Here is an 18027-nt window from a genome sequence, read left to right on the forward strand (position 1 = left end):
AGAGCTGTGTCCAAATCCTTAATAAAATTTTTATCCGTTGTCACTTCAAAGGGAGGTGGATTCTGACAACAGGTAATGATGGCTTCTAACCATGGCTTCGATAGATCTGACCGTAGTCAAACTCCAACACTAAAGGAGATGGACTTAGTTTACCTTCACTATTAGTTGTCTGTGATTTGCGTCTATCATCTTTCCTTTTATGAACTTGATAATGAAATTTACATGGGTCACTAGGATAGCTAATCTGTTTTTCGTCACATTCAGCACAAAAGTCACATTTGTCAGTTTTAGATTTAACATACCTAAACTGCTGCTTAAACATTTTAAAGTACTTCACATACGATAGTTTCAATGCTTCATCGGTTTTATAAGTATAGTACCCTTGAAACATTGTGTACAATGTCGTGATGTTAAGATGTGAGTTTTCAAAATATTTCAGTTTTGACTTATGTCCACAATAATGACTGTAATCTCTAGGAAATAACTGCAGGTGACTCTCCATCAGTTCTTAGATGTTGTTTATTAATTTGTGTGGACGATTACTATATGTACCTCGTCTTTCCTGGAAATCAGCTCCGTCCATATTTTGGACTGAATCACTCGCAAACATTTCACTGAAATATTAAATAAACTAAGTAGCACAGCACATTTCTGAAGTAGCACAGTAACCATTCCACCATTCCTAGCACAATACAGCCACGTATGGAGCCGTGGTTTCTTCTCCTCACGGGTATATTTTGTGCTCTCCGACTTACTCATACACCATGCTAGGAACGAATTTTGAAAAGACTTTTCTTTGGAACTATAAAAGGAATCATACAAATTAGACTGAGTTGGAAGGGAATATTTCGCATAGCACTTGTTTTTACAACACTGACTAACCAGGGAGAACAGTTCAGCCGGTACTTCATTCTTACTCGAGTTGAAGTATTTTTCACCACAAACCCTTTTAGTTTTTGATTCTTCACATTTCAAATTTATGTTACTATAAACGACACGCGTTTTATACTCAGGTTTACTTTCAGTATCCATTTTAAATTACTGCCACATTTTTGGGTTAATAATCACATCAAGGATTATATTAATCACATTGCAAGGATCACATTAATAACCGCTGCTAAAGTCTGAATGTAAGCTGTGCGCCAAAACAGTGGTGCAAAGCCTTACAAAAACAATATTGCTAGGCGGCCAAAAATAAAGATATCGAGATAAAATTTTCACAGCACCTACAATATAACATGGCAGTTCGTTTTAAATGATTTCCGGAAAAAGGGCACATAGGCCTATGTGCCCTTCTTGCGGAATAGTCCTCAATTATGGAATGATTAGGAATCTAGCTTTACAATTTAAGAATATATATACAGGATCGAATTTATGGGTAGTGTACAGGTGCGCGTGCACCTCCCCCTTCGTTGTAAATATACATCTAAAATGAGAAGCTAGCAGTGAAAATAACAACTTTTCGAAACTTTCTGCTGTCATGTTTCCGCTTGGAGCTCAGAAAAAGTGGAGTTTTCCAAAAGCGTCGATTTTCTGAAAGTTGAAGGAAAAGGATTCACCAAGTAAAACAATATTGCTCATTCATACCACAAATGCCTAAAGACATTTAAAAAAGTCAAATTTAATTCAAATGTGAGCGATAATTATTGGTGCATCCCCGTTAGAAAATAATGAATTCAGCCCTACGCATACACACACACACACACACACACACACATATATATATATATATATATATATATATATATATATATATATATATATATATATTACAAATCTGTCTGATAACAGGTATGTTCCCTTTGATTCTCTAGTCCTCAGACGAGTGAGTATGCACAGACTAATTGTCAAATATTAATCTCGAAATGAGTCAATCCATAGTTAGGGACTCTATAGTGTCCATCAGGGACGACTTGACGTACCAAATTACTCTCCAAGTCTATTGCAATCAATCTGTGAGACGGGATGTGATACTTATCTAAGCAACTACTAGAAATAAATCCTTTTGAAAAAGGAAGTCAAAGTTTCAAGCTTTTGTAACTTTCCGTCCCTTAGTACTATTTGTGAGATCTATTATCTACCAGGTTGGTTTATTGGAGTATAAAATTACTTTAGGAAATGCAGCAGATCAGGAAATTGGGTTTATAGGATACTAAATACGCAGCACCTTTCAGAATACACCCATCTGATTGGTTTTACTTGTTTCGTCTTATGTGTTATTAAGTGTATCCTTAACAATCCGTTGGCAACAGGGGTGACGCGTGACAAAAATTTCGGATTATTCTGTTCTTTAATACTAGAAATACTATTCTCAGATTTGTGCGACTTCATGTAAACTTCGGAAACAACAGTGTCTATTAGCGTGTATGTATTCTTGGCTCACATCACTTTTCTTTAGTGAATTACGAGAGTGTAGGAGTGACTGGCTACCCCTGTTACCATTCACGTTCGTAAACTACTTTAATAAAATCATTGAACACTTTTAGGTATAATTGCAGTTGTGAAAAACCTATTTCACTTTGAAAAACCTATTTCTTTTTAATTGGAATAAGATTCTGAGTGCAGTACTGCTGGCGTTTCTAGGAATGAACAGGGCATCATTGAAGTATAGTTTGAGTCAGTGCGTAAATACAGTTATCGGATTCAGAGGCTGAAGGAAGCAATCATTCAGGCAACATTGTAAAAAGTCAGACATACTTGGTCCACCAAGAAAGAGTCTGACATACTTGGTCCACCAAGAAAGACAAGAACAGCTGTTCGTGTTATTGTGCATGTATTTCTTGTTAACAGAACATGCACTTATAGTGTTGGGGTTATCAGTAACACCATGTCACCATCCACTGATGTATAATATATGTTACCAACGGAGAGTTTATTTAATAACTCTACACTAAAAAGAATATATCCAACATATTTATGATTTTTATGTAAACTTTTGGTACTTTGTATTTATTTTCCAGGTACATAGTTAAATATGAAATGATTATTGTAAATATCTGCGGTATATGTAATCCCTTGCCCATACATTAGTGATAATCCACCATTAGAGAGCATCAGAATATATGGAATACCAAACCAAAAATCCTAAAACACTAATAATACTCGAAGTCCACATACCATCCAACTAATAAGTCTGACAAATCGATTTCTTTGCAACACTGATTAGCTTGCTTTTTTTTATAACGCATAATACTGAATCATAATACCTCAATTATATACCTTTAGTTAAACTAGAATGTAGATTATAAAAGATTAGAGCACATGTCAATTTTATACCTGGCTTTAATTAACGCTAAGTTAAATATGTAACCACATTAATCATATATTATCTATGAAACATTGTCACTTACATTACTAATTCAGTTATAATGAGCAAAATATTCGTTTAATCCATTTCCCTTTTAAAACCGCAGACGAAAAAAAAATCCATTATTGGATTCCAGGAATTAATAATACATTTTCTTATCTAATAATATTCTATTTTACATCCTGTATCTAATCAATTTATTTTATAATGAAAGTTAATAGTGTTATAATCTATATGTTAATATTTTTTCCTCTTATTCGATTCACAGCATTGAATATGACAGCTTGCTGATGAAACTTTCATACAAGTTTGTGTGTTTTATAAATCTGTAACTTTTTTTTTTATAAAAAATGAAATAATTTGTATTAGCTTAGTGGACTGAAATTTTAATTTAATCTTTGAACTCTTTTACAAATGTATTAGTATTACATTTTTCAAATAACTGTGATTCCTGGAATTCAAAATGAAACAGACAGGTCAAAAGTTTAAGTTAGTTTTCCATAGCTTACACATGAGCTTCTCCTGTTTCTCTGTAGTGCCGGTGAGCTACAATCAGTGGAGAAGCGTTCCGTAAAAGATTGGAATTTTACCTCTAGAAGTAAGAGAAGACAATTTATATCTTAATTCTTGTGTTCAGTATTGAAGAACTTAAGTTAGATTTTCTTCCTTTAGCTTGTAAGGATAAAACTATAACTTCTCATGAATATGACTTTCGTTATCAGGAGACACTGATTACTAAACACCGTGTATATCAAAAGTCTAGAACTGAAGACCAATTCAGTTTTGATTGAAGATATAACAACAACAACAACAAAACGAATGCTCGTAAATTTGTTGAAAATAGATGGTTTTCAATCGAAAATAATTGATTTTTTTAAACACACCAACAGTTTGGGTTTCACACTGGTAAGGCACTCAATTTAAAATGAAAAAGCAATGTTGTTAATTCAGTTGGCTGTTCCTTTTGGCCCTTAACATATGAAAAATACAACATTTTTGGGATACGGATCTGGGTTACCTCATAAAACAATATGGTCGTTCATCGTACCATTTTTGCGTGCGCTTACGTTCCGCTTGAGAAGCCTCCTGAATTGGAAACGTTTCATTTAGCACAGGTCCCTAGTTGCAAGAAAGTTTTCGGCCAGTTGGCAACCGGTTGGCTTTTGGTTTTCTCGAAACGCATGCTTTCATACTTTCTGCCTTTTGTTGTACTTGCAAGCGGTGCTTTAAACCCTTCGCAGAGCGTCATACCATCCCTAGCCGTTCTTTGGTTATTGACTTGAATTGACTTCTAAAACGTTTGCGTTAAGCTTGAATGGAACACTGAATTCAAGGTTGCTTCCATGTAACTTCGTTACTGGAAGCCAGCTTGCGGCATACTTACACGTTTTCCAATCAAGCTGGATGCAAGCTTAGCCGACTTGCAATTCAAGCTTAGAGCAAGCGGTTTGCAAGCTGTCTCTGCTACCAGGGAGTACTTTACGCTTATGGAGTCCAAACAGCTGGTGCGATTGAAAAGAATCCCCCATTTTTTATTGAAAACCATCTATTTTCAATAACTTTTCTCTCTGTCCATTTTCATGTATTTTTACTCATACCAGAGGTGGCCTATGACCGCGAACGTTTGATACACCCGGTATTAAAATCGTTATCATATTGTGTTACATGCCTAAATCCTATATGAATTTGTGTAATTCAACAAAACCTGAAGACATATTCGCAAGAAGATGATATACTGCTATAATTTGCTATGCAACTTTCATAAATATAAAGTAAATGTGCCAGGAAGTATTAAATCTTTCCTGGAATGTTACTGACTAACCTTAAGGAATAAACGTATTTCAACTTATAGTATGACAGAATTATCCCAGCTTTGGTTGTGCATTAAGATGGTTCAATCTAACTTTCAACCATTATAATAAAAGTTCATTTGAAATCTTCTAATCAAATTATACTTACTTTGAGATATTTAAACTTCATTAAATTAAATTTAAGTAAGCATAGTAATTCTACTAAAATAATGCTAAAACACATTAGACATAATTGAATAACAATTGTTAGGTGGAATTCAACTATACAAGACGAAAGAATATACGTGTACTTTCCATTGGGTTAGATTCATGACCTTGATGTCATCCCTAGGAGTGTAACCAGGAAGTTTTCTTGAGACTACAACTATTATTATTATTATTATCATTTACAGAGGAAATAGGGCCTTTTGATACTAGTGCCAATAAACTATTCATAAGAAAATCAAAACTAATTTAGGAATTTCATTTGTTTGGCTTTGCTTTGAATAAAAAAAAAATGGTAAGAAAAAAAGAAAATAGAAGGAAATGTAAGATCACATTCAGACATTGTTATGGAAAAGTGAAGTATTAAAATCGCAACTGTTTCATTCACCAATTAGGTATATAAGATTTGGATCGGATTTTTAGTCAGCGTTCCGTTCAAGCATCTGGACTATATGAAACGTGGATCTACAGTTTAAGGTGGGATCTGCACCTAGGTCTCCCATGCCAAAGGCGTGGCTGCTATTCACATAGCCGCGAAAGAGTTCCTTCGGTGAATACGAGTAACAAAATTGATGGTCAAGTTGGAGATATGAAATTCGATATATTAACTAATAATCGAAACTACGTGAACATGTGTTACAAAGTTTCCGAAACTCTGCTTCTAAAGGGTAAAAGAGATACCTTCTTTCCAATATTTAAACTATATATCCATTAACCCTTATTTATTCTGTGCGAAGAAGAGACACTTCAACTTTTTCCTGTTTTAAATGCTCTGGATTTGTTGAAATACATATGAAATAAACACTTCAGAGACAAATTTCATTTTGGAGAGCATTTTCTTCCTCCCTCGTGGTTAAACCCTGACCATTCCCTTCTTTGTGTTTTCACTTCAAAGTATCTTGCTTGAGACTAACGTAATTTCTCGTGATTGGTCGTCATTGAAGCATGTATATAGAGAAATGGTAGACAGTTTACTCTCTCCTTATATTCAGTTCCGTCATTCGTTTTGTCTCTTGATTTGGTTACAAGAGAAAAGCAAAGTCAAATCTGTATTACAATTACACTATTTTCTAACTGCGGCAACTTCACATTATCGTGTATTTTGAAACAATTGCAAATATTTAGAACTGTTTCGTATGAGAAACTTTACAAAACCACGACTAAATGACAAAATTCCACAAGTTGGAAACTATATGCATGAAAAGCAAAATCCTCGTCGTTGTGGCAGAAGTCACTATGTCGAAAATATTAGTTTTGAGTTGAGATAAAGCTGTTTCAAAGTGAGAAATCCATTGCTAAAATTGTTTTGGTAATATTAATTAATGATGAATATATGTTTTATGTTCTTTACTTGTCTTGTGTTATGTTCTTATCCCTTATCCCTACACATAATTGTACTGTTCTTGCAATTTCCTGCTTGCTGTGTTAACTTCAAAAACTGAAAGAATTAATGACTTCTGCCAGAACAAGGACGAAATTAAACTTTGTAGTTTCAGTTGTCATTTTTATTTGTCGTTACTTCCACAAACCCCTTATGCCATGTGAATTACTAGAGCCACGACACAGAATCACATAAGGATTCGTTTACTCTGCCATCACATATTGGTACGTGAGTAGCAAGACCTGTGCTTTATAAAATTTGGTTTTACATTTAAACAATAAAACGAGAAATTGTAAATTGTTACGAGTATTTTCTTTTAAAAATATACTACAATTTTTAATTCGGCATTGTTTAAAAAACAAGTCTGAGTAAATGGTCGTAAAGATAAAATGTGTGATATCAAAACAAATGTGATTTCAGAATGTTTGTGGAAAATGTAATTAACAAGAGATATCGTATGTAATTAAATTATTGATGAACAGTTGGTGGAACAAAAATTTGGGAAGCAACGAAAGAAATTGGATAAAATCGGCATACATCATGGTGTCGTTGTTCTGGCAAAGTCAAAAGTATTAGTTTTGATATGTAGCTATTTTCAAGTTTAAAAACTATTGAAGAACATGAGTTTGGCAATATTAATATGTTTTATGTTATTTCTAGTCTTATGTTATGTTCTTACTTCTTTTTATAATTTCACTATTCTTACGTCATTGTTCAATTTTGTTTACTAAAGTGGAAAACTCTGATTACTGATCCACAGTTTCTAGGATCGAATCAAATTTCATTACCATTAAATATGACAACCGTACTACCGAAGCATTTTGGGTTACTAACCTATTCCTTTCCTCTCTGGCTTATCGTCAGACCTTCTTTGTTTAAAACCAGCAAATCTAAAACTAATGGAGGCAATAATTACAACTATTTCAAAAGAATCTATTTAATTCTGTAAATTACATACTTAATATCTCGTTATGTAAGACATTTATAAACTACATTTCTTCTCTTTCTTTACTTTCCTCTGGAAAATATACAAATTAATGGCTCAAGAGCATTTTGTATATTTTAACCCAATCTTAACCTCGTTAGTTCTAACTAGTGATGGTCTAGTGATAACAATGATAAAAGTAATGATAACCGAGAGTAGATGTAATTATTAAGAGTAACAATCCCTGACACTACTTTTTCTCTAGTATGATACTCAGAATAGCCTATTGTATATTCTCTGAGACGCATTTAGGGTCTATATGTAATATCACTCTGATAGAGGAAAATCTGCCTTCTGAGGAACGGATAAAAAAGATAATCTTTCCTCAGCACGAACTGAATATACCGTCCAGTTTATAAAGGAGAAAACAGTATTTTGTATTCCGTGTCTTCTGTCATAAATCTTCCTTTTTCTTATTCTTTTGTTTCTTTGATGCTACTTCTATTCTTTCTTCAGTTTTACACTATGCAACAAGATTCAAGTTTCTTGAAACAACTGAAAGTTTAAATAACATATAATTTCTTCGTATTATTTAACAAGTAGGGGAGACCAGGGACAGTTGTAAAATTGGCCATTACTTGCAGAAGTGTGTTTCGAAATATGGTTTGTACATGCCATTGGAGTCAATCATGCAACGTATGTAGGAAGGAAAATGAGTGTCGTTAGCAAAGTGTAGAAGATTGGACAAGGAGAAACGAGATGGGAGAGACAGGGGTAAGCAGGGATGGACTGGCTACTAGTTGGCCCCGCCGGCTGACATATTGTTTTGGCCCCGAATTCTCAATCCCTGCACCCAAACCACCATTACCCAATTGCTCATCGTTTTCCCACAATAAAAGCACACTATTATCTTAGATAAAGTACACTATTATTTAGTAGTCACACTAATAATTATCCCACAAAGATCATAGTATAATTTCAAGGTATATGTTATGTAACAATATTCATGAGAATAACACAGACAGTAATCATTAGCATAAGGTACTTTTTTTAGCTCTCACCTTGGGATGGCTTAAATTTGTTAATAAAGAACTACGGACAAATTAATGTAAAATTAGCACTGACGGTTTCAGTATTCGTGAACAAGGGGAGCGATAAGTTGCAAAGAAATGCCCACTGCACGTACCCCAAGATATTTTTCCGGGAGGGAATATACCTTCCGAAACAAGCACGACAAAATCTTCTCGTAATAACCCTTAACCCTTTAACCCTTTAATTGGCAAACATTGACAGCATTACCATTAAAATATTTAGTTTGCTTTTATGGCTGAACTATGTCTTCCTGATCATAATTTCGTAATTTTTAAAATATTTTTGTACTTTGGTTACAAAATACAGGATATTTACTTCAAACCAACGTTGCCATAAAATTGGTCTTATTTGTAGCTAATTAGCAGCATTACACTAACTAACTAACTAACTCTATTGCCTATGGAACCCGGAGGTTCAGTGCCGCGTTCACAAAAGCTCTCCACTGACTTCTATCCTTAGCTAATTGGATCCAGTGTCTACTTTGTATTCCTATCTCTGCGAGATCCATCTTAATATTATCCTCCCATCTGTGCCTAGGTCTTCCTAATGGTCGTTTTCCTATGGGTCTACCAGTCAATACTTTGAAAGCGTTTCTACTTTCTTCCATTCTAGCTACATGGCCTGCCCACCTAAGCCTCCTAGACTTGACGACCCTAACAATGTTGGGTAAACCGTATAAACTATGTAGTTTCTCGTTATGAAGCTTTCGCCATTCCCCATTCTCGTTCCTCTTGGGTCCGAATATTATTCTCAGTATCCTGTTCTCAAATACTTTCAGTCTATGTTCTTCCCTCAGAGTAAGCGACCATGTTTCGCAACCATACAGAACAACAGGCATGATTATCGTTTTATATATTTTAAGCTTCAAATTCCTCGACAGAATTCGCGACGACAAGAGATTTTGAACCGAATAGTAACACGAATTCCCTGCTTTTAGTCGACATTTAATTTCTTCGTGAATATGATTTTCGTCTGTTAATATTGATCCTAAATATTTGAAAGTATCCACTTTAACAAAAGTATTATTTAATATTTTAACGCCTCCACAATTTGCCGTATTACGGTCCCGACGCACTTCCATGTATTTAGTTTTCTCTGCATTTACTTCTAAACCTATGTCCCTGCAAGTGTTTAATAATATCTCTGCATTTATTTCTACTGTTCTCCTATCATCCCCTATTAAATTTACATCATCAGCATATGCCATAACCTGGTGAACGCCGTTCAACTCTAGGCCCTGGTTGCTATCTTTGATTTTCCTTATGGCGTATTCCAGCACAAAGTTAAATAATAATGGCGACAACGCATCTCCTTGTTTCAGGCCATTTTCGACGTGGAAGCTCGTGGACAAAAATTTTCCTACCCGGACTTTACTTTGGGATTCACTTAAACATATCTTAATTAATCTAATTAGCTTTCTCGGTATTCCAAGCTCTGTAAGAACGTTGTATAATGTTTCTCTCCTAACCGAGTCGTAAGCCTTTCTAAAATCAATAAATAGTTGATGTACCGGGGTATTGTATTCCCACTTCTTTTCGAGTATTTGGCGAATGGTAAATATTTGGTCGATAGTTGATCGATTTCGTCTAAATCCGCACTGATAATCTGCAATAATTTCATCTGCGTATGGGGTCAATCTTGCTAACAGAATATTTGAAAGGATTTTATAGGATGTTGACAGAAGAGAAATGCCTCGATAATTATTACAGTCAGTTTTGTCGCCTTTCTTGTGAATTGGAACAATGATTGATTCTTTCCACTCTTGTGGCAATTCTTCCTTGTTCCAGATAGGGAGAATAAGTTTATGTATCTTGTTCCACAATTTTTCGCCTCCAGCTAAAATTAACTCAGCCGGAATTTCATCTACACCCGGAGATTTGTGTTTCTTTAATTTCTTTATAGCGGCTTCCACTTCTATTCGATTGGGTTCTGGAATATACGGTTCTGCGGTGTGTGTCTCCTTTTCTCCACGCACATTAGTTTTTGGCTGCGTGTTCAGCAAATCGTCAAAGAAATCTTTCCATCTATTTAAGAGGCTATCCGTATCAGTGAGAACTGTCCCGTCAGATTTCTTTAATATATAAGCACGAGGTTGATAGCCTTTCTTAAATTCGCTGATCCCCTTATACATGTCCCGAATATTTTTATTTTTACTATTATCGTCAAGTTCCTTAATTTTAGCTTTCAAAAAATCCCGTTTCTTTGTTCTAAAAGTTTTGGAAGTTTCCCGCCTGATATCTGCGAAATTTTGTGTAGTTATTTCATTCGGATTTTGTAGCCACCGTAATTTTGCCTGTTTTCTCTTCTCTGCTAGTTTAATGCATTCTTGGTCGAACCATGGTTTGTTCCTACGTATTTCCGCGTGTCCCAATTTTTCTATTGCTGAACTTTAATGCTATCTCTAATTTCAATCCAAGTATCCTCAACACTAGTGCACTCCGAGTCTTCTAAAAGACCAGCATTACACTATTATGGTCAAATATCATAAGAATACTCCCAGTAATTAGCAATAGTTTCTTTGAAATATTTTCCTACAGAGCAAGAAACCACAAATAAAAAAATTAAAAAAGAACTTTCATTTGTCACTATGATGCTTGTGTGTAAAATGGAAAAGGCAGGCTATAATCAGAGTTTAATGGGGGTCAGATTGTGATATCCAGACTGCTGGAAACTAGCGTCTCGGAAATAGCACGACTTGTGGGATTGTTTACGTGCTGCAGTGGTTAGCGACTTTCAAAAGTGAAAAAAAGGACAGAGAAGTAAATATCAAACAATAAGACATGGGGCGGCCATCACTAATTAAAAATTTTGGATAGCGTAGACAGATGAGATTTGTATAGGAGGATAGCACGTAAACTGTCCACACAGTTCACAGTTCGAACACAGTTCACAGTTCACCATACAGTATTGGAAAAGGGCCTCCGCAGCCTCAAACTACCTCCAACAGCCAATATCTCGTTGCTTTCATGATAAATCGCATTAATACTGCCCTTGTGAGTAAAGGTTGACATATCAATTTAGTAGGTAGGTGGTCATAATGTTCTGACTGGTCAAGGAGATTACTCAGCAAAAGTCAAGCATTTTCTTTTCACTTCATTCGACTATATATGTGTGATATCTTTTGATCTCTCAATCTCAGTCCGTATAACACTTATGTCTCTGTACCAGAACCAGGATAGTAGAAGTTCTGATACAGGTAGTACTAAAATAGTAGCATGCCAGCATAACAAATTAATGTGTCATTACAAAGTAGCTTCTGACCTTAACTCAAGTTTAAGCGTATCACTAAGAAATGACAGTAAATGAAATCGAGATTAGAAATTAACATTACAGTTTACTCCACTAGATATTGTTAATAGGGTGTCATTTAGGAAGGTAGGGAGGGGCAGTTACCTCCATGAGTTTAAGATTTATATAGATTTTATTAATAAAATAGTAGTAATTCAGTGAAAAACGCGAAATGTTTCTTATGCCAAGGTGTCTTGCCCCCTCAAGCAAAATATGAAATGACACTCCTGATTGTTACATAATCATGAAGCAAGCATATTCCTCATTATAGCTGCTTCATACATTACAAAGTTTAAACCATTTAGTAGATTACATCATGTATGTTTGATCATTTGTGACACATGTTGATCAGAAAACAATTTATACCTATATGATCGCAGCATAAAGAAGGTGTTAATTATAAGTTTCATCTCCTATAATAGCATTTATTCAATACATATTAATCTCCGACTACCCACCTATCATTACTTATGTAAAATATGACAAACAACCTCTGAAAATAAAGTTCTGTGAATTATCCTGAATATTGAACGTTATGGTGACTGTTTAGTTTGCACCATCCCCTTTTAGCCATAAACCTGCGTTTCCCAACCGGTGTGCCGTGAATGAGCCACGGGTGTGCCACGAGGAATCGAAGCAAAATTATTAATTTTATAGCCATCAAATTGCCAAACGTAGGGAAAAATGTATATTTGTATTTCACATGACTATGAACCTCTACTATGAATCTACAATTTTAAGTTTCATACAGGGTTACTGTTCTGTACATTTCTAATGTTAAAAAATGTATTTGTTATTATTGTTATGACCATTATTGCTTCTTTATTGTTGCAGATTATTTCGTAACTTGAAAATTTCAAATATAATTCAAACCTTTCTACAAATTACCTACATTTGTGTTTTAAAAGTATAAGAGATTTGTTTGTTCGTTCGTTATTTAGTGGTCTTCCTTCTTAGTAAAACGTTGGATATAGTTTTTAAAAAGAAAGAGCAATTGTTTTCTATTTTTAAAATAGAATGAAAAATAAGTCTATAATGATTTACCACGGGGAAAATCCTCTTTGAGAAGGAGATCAATAATCATAGAAAAAATACCACTGTGTTTTATATTTACAAATAATAATATCTATAAGTGTGCCGCGAGAATCCAAGTAATGTCTATAAGTGTGCCGCGAGATTCCAAGTAACACCCGTAGTGTGCCGCAAGTTGAAAAAGGTTGGGAAACGCTGCCATAAACTATCGAATAACATTGGGCGTGAGACGGCGTGCATTGTCGTGTACGAAAAACCATGAATCTTGTTGCGAGGGCTGGTGTCGTACCCATCGTAAACGCTTCATGAAGCATTCCATAATTTCAACTTCCTGTTTTTTCCTGTAGGAATTCCTTGTGAATCATGCCATCACTGTTAAAGAAAGTGATGAGCATTGTTTTGATGAGTGATTTTTCCACTTTAACATCCTTCTTGCATAAGAACGCCTTTCCATGCTTTGCCGTTTCGTAGTGTCTCTTGAAATTTAAGAAATTTATATCTTCATCTGCCATACCAATAGAATCTTGTGAAGCATAAACACGTGGTTGCTTTCACCTCTGTCAAGGATGAAGCAGTAGACAACAACACGTTTTCCTTTCCCCAAAGTTCTGGATGACGATGAATCTACAGATTCACGGCTAAAGTTTAGTTCGTACCGTTAAACGAAGAGCAGTGGTTATAAGTACCCCCATCTTGTCAATGTTATCCTTACTACAGAGAGTTGACTACTTTCTGCTTTGAGGGGCATAAGAAACACTCTCGAAAGCAACTGAACCACTCGTAAACATACTTCAATGAAACGTTTTGATTTCTATAAACTTTCAGAGTAGCATGGGTTTGTTTGGCTGTGTTCCCAAGCTCAAAACTAAAATAAAATTTCTCCTTTATTCGTTTATTTTACTCCGATTACTGACCTGGGTCTCACTCAACCAGACGCGCTAGAAGGCATCTGGTAAAACACATGCCACACGGAAAACTGTACACCCGCAACTAAATACTGGAATATCCAAGGGTGTTATAAAATAGAGGATCTGCCCATACGTATCTTCATCCTAGGAACTCAATGAAGCCAAAAAAACAACCGAGCATCGTCTAAATCGGCACATCTGATTGCCTACTCTCGTTTCCGCCACGACTGTTGGCTCGAAACATTGCGATCTTAGTGGCGCGGAGTGGGCAAAGTGGGTGTGGCGAAGCTGTGAGTATGGCTTCACGATTTTGCTGTATGGGCAGATCCTCTATTTTATAACATCCTTGGTAATATCGGCCTATCACTGTCGAGTGTTGACACCTGTCACTGCTTCTTCGCGGCCGCTGGTTCACCAGTGTTGCCAAGTCAAGTGCAGCGACTTGATTTACCAAACTTTATTGTCAGTGATTGTAGATATTAAACGTAGATTACATTCAGTGCCGTGCCGCGGAAAATCAGCGCCCGGGGCGAGAGGATACGACGGCGCCCCCGAACATATGACTGAGGGTGATAGATCAGCCACGAAACTCCAGCGTTTTTAGCGTAAGAAAATTTTCAAAACTAAAACCCTGCTTTTTTTGATTTTTAGAGCACTTTATTAATTTTTTCCATCCGTTTTATATATGTGCACAGTGGTTCGGCTGTACATAGACGGATAGGGCGCTTTTAGCAATTGTCTAGGAACCCAAAAACTATAAATTTGATCAAAATTAAATATTAGACTAAAGTTTACGGTTGTTGATCTAAAATATTCCATGTAATTTTTCCTGTCTTTTTTTCTTTCCTTCTTTTCCTTGTTTTCCTCAAGAATTTGCGCCCTGCTTACTTTGGTGGAGCCCGGGTCCGTGGCCCCGCTCGCCCGTACCACGGCACGGCACTGATTACATTACCAATGTTTGTTCACATAATTAAAAATTAATCCTATAGGTATTACTCTATTTTAAATATTTTCAATAGACATTATTCAATATTTTAACTGTATCTAGCAGTATAACATATACTGTATGATATCATTGGCAGAATGTAACTATGATTTATGGATATTAATAAAATAAATTACACCATCTATAATTGATATATTTTATCTAATGTTAGTCCACAACACAAAAATACTTCCCTTTTTTTTATTTAAATGTCGTCATTCGTGTTCTTGAAAATAAAGTTACATTGAAATACAAACCCTATTTACATCTTCAGTAATAGGCCTACTCGTAATATAATTTAATTGCCTAAGGTAATCACCTGTTCTGCCTTTTCATCCTCAACTTTTGTACTTGATACAACAATCTTCATTCTAATCCCTACCTGCTTTGTTCTTTCTAGGTAAATCCGAATCCAGTAACTCCGATGGGCATCCGTACTGCAAATATTTTTTGTTTGTTTGTTTGTTTTGGAAGCTGCACTACAAAAAGTCACGATGTAGTATTATTTAAGTATACTGAACAACACTTATTGAATATGTGTTTCTTTCGATTTATTTACTAATATATAGATCTTATAATAAAAATATTATTTGCTGAATTTGCTAATATTTTCTAAATTTACCAAAAGGCAATGATTTTACTACTTGTTTTATAATGTAAATTTAGTATACTTTATTTATTTATTTATTGTGTTTGTTTATTTATTTATTGTGCCTCTGTACACTGTAGGTTAAAATCGGTGATTCAATCAAAGTTCTAACTGTTTACGTTTAAAACATTTACTTTGTATTTATTTATTTTTGTATTTGCCCGTCAACCACCCCAAACTTGATAACATGCTCACGAAGTTATCCGCAAGCACTTCATTATACACGACATTGTGTTTATTTAAATCATAGTAGCCAGCGAAGGTAGCGACATCTCTTACAGTTAGGCAGGGAAGTAAGTGCTAGGCCAGGTAGCGACATCTATTAGCGCTAGACAAGGAGACAACTGATAGTCTAGTCCCTGTCCATAAGACCCGTAGGAAAGTCATGTCTGACGGCAGCTCTCTTCAAATCCTGTTAGAACATGTCTAAACAAGTGTAAATCACAAGGGTAGACTTTTTGACTTATGGGCAATTTTTTTCTACAGGGGCGTAATCCTAGGGGGACTGCGCCCCTTTTGAGTTGTTGCCGACTTTTCTTAAAATGATTGTAGCTGCCATTGAGATTGTAGCAGAACAATGAGTGAGGGTTGCTTTCTTTCTAAATAGTCCACAAAATAAACCTAGGTATAGATTTTTGGCGTAGCCATACAAATAGAGGGGGTAGGAGGGGGACAAAGTCTAATTTTGGTTAATCTTTTAAAAGTCTGTTTTTATTTTCTTTCCATAATGTGCGAACGGTGATATTTCGTGTGACAACGATTTTTTGGCCAAGACTTACAACAATCCTCTATACAAGGACGCAATTTTTGACAAAAATCTTCCAATAGTTATCTCCACACACAAAAAAATGTAATATAGTCAGATGCGCGAAATTTTTCAGAATGTAAACTTCCGTGGTTTCGTGTTTGCTTCACTACACACGTTGCAATTCTAATAGAAGTAGAAAATTATTAACACATCGTTGTATTATTATTCACGATTCTTAGAATAAACAGCACTGATAATGTTGTTGGGATCAAGGAGACATTAATCGAGAGGGATGTTTTCCTTTTTGAATGATATAATATGTTGTTATATTATTGGAAAATATTTACATAAATAGATCAGGTGAAGAATTACCTCTTTATATATATATATATATATATATATATATATATATATATATATATATATATATATATATATAGACATTATTTAAAATGTTATATTTTTGTTTACGTAATCACCCACCTCTCTTAAATTCGTTAGTTAGAAGTTATTTTTCTCTCGATTTTCACTGAATTCACAGCACTTGCAGAAGTCTATGCAACACACAAAGTTGGAGATACAGGGACAACGTTTTGTACATTTCATTTTGCAGCCATAAGTAATCAAGAGATCTTCTGGGAGGAAGTTTAAATGAGAGTCTGGAATTATCGTACCGTTGTCATCCACTGACCAACCTAATGTTCTGGTAACAGTGACGCGTTTTAACTCAATACAGAAGAGCAAGTGTTAACCATAAAAAAGCTACGCTGAAGATGTGTACTTTAATGAAAAGCTTGTTAGTGGTAGTGATAGCAGATTTGTAGTCTTTGGATATGAAAATAGTTCGAGCCGTAGCTGATCAAACGTTGCAGAGGGACTCCCAGGCTTTAACACATGTACAAGATAGTTTTCTGCTAGTCGAGATGTATCCTTATTTGTAGGTAATTGCTAGCCAAAATATAGAAGGTACTTTTCAGGATTTGCTTTCAAGGCCGAAAAGTTGGTCCCCACTTTACTAGTGACGTCCAAACCTGTGAGGAAATGATAGAATAACGTCATATAATGTGTCAATTTTTCGTGCTAACGTGTGAATTGGTATGCATTCGTTTGAAGATTTTCGCAGCCAAAGAGCCTGAAGACCTTTCGTTTGAAAGAACTTCAAGAAGTAAAGAAGAATGGCAAGTACATCTGTATCAGTTGATGCTACGATTACTTGCTGGTAGCCTTCTTTAAGTGTGTGATATATATGTGGAATTATTCTCAAATCTGCTTCTTCAATAGGCTCATTAAATTGTCATCCAAAACTTCATTGCACTTGCCAGACTTGATTGTTACATTCTGAATTGGTCCTCCATCACGTACTTCATTACTCAGAACAGTAGTTCCTTGCAAAGGAAGTAAATGTTCTTGTAGATAATATCGCAAAGCGATGTGAAGCATACGCCCAAAATTTGTTCATTTGAACCGGTAATCGAGTAGAAGCTGAAATGTTAGATACAGTTATTAGTTGAACCGCAGCCCTTCGTTCCCTTTCTCCGTCCTTAATCGAGTTTGTTACGTAGCTATCAAAGACAAAATCCGTTCGTGATTGTTCTTGATGAATGGAACTCATGCTTTTAACGAGGGCAGCTGAAAGTTCACCGAAAGTATTAAATTCCTTTAGAGGCATCCTGTGGATTTGGTTCATAACATCCACT

This window comes from Thermobia domestica, chromosome 15, assembly GCF_964235325.1.
Source record: "Thermobia domestica chromosome 15, izTheDome1.hap1.1, whole genome shotgun sequence".
In the NCBI taxonomy this organism is placed as follows: domain Eukaryota; kingdom Metazoa; phylum Arthropoda; class Insecta; order Zygentoma; family Lepismatidae; genus Thermobia; species Thermobia domestica.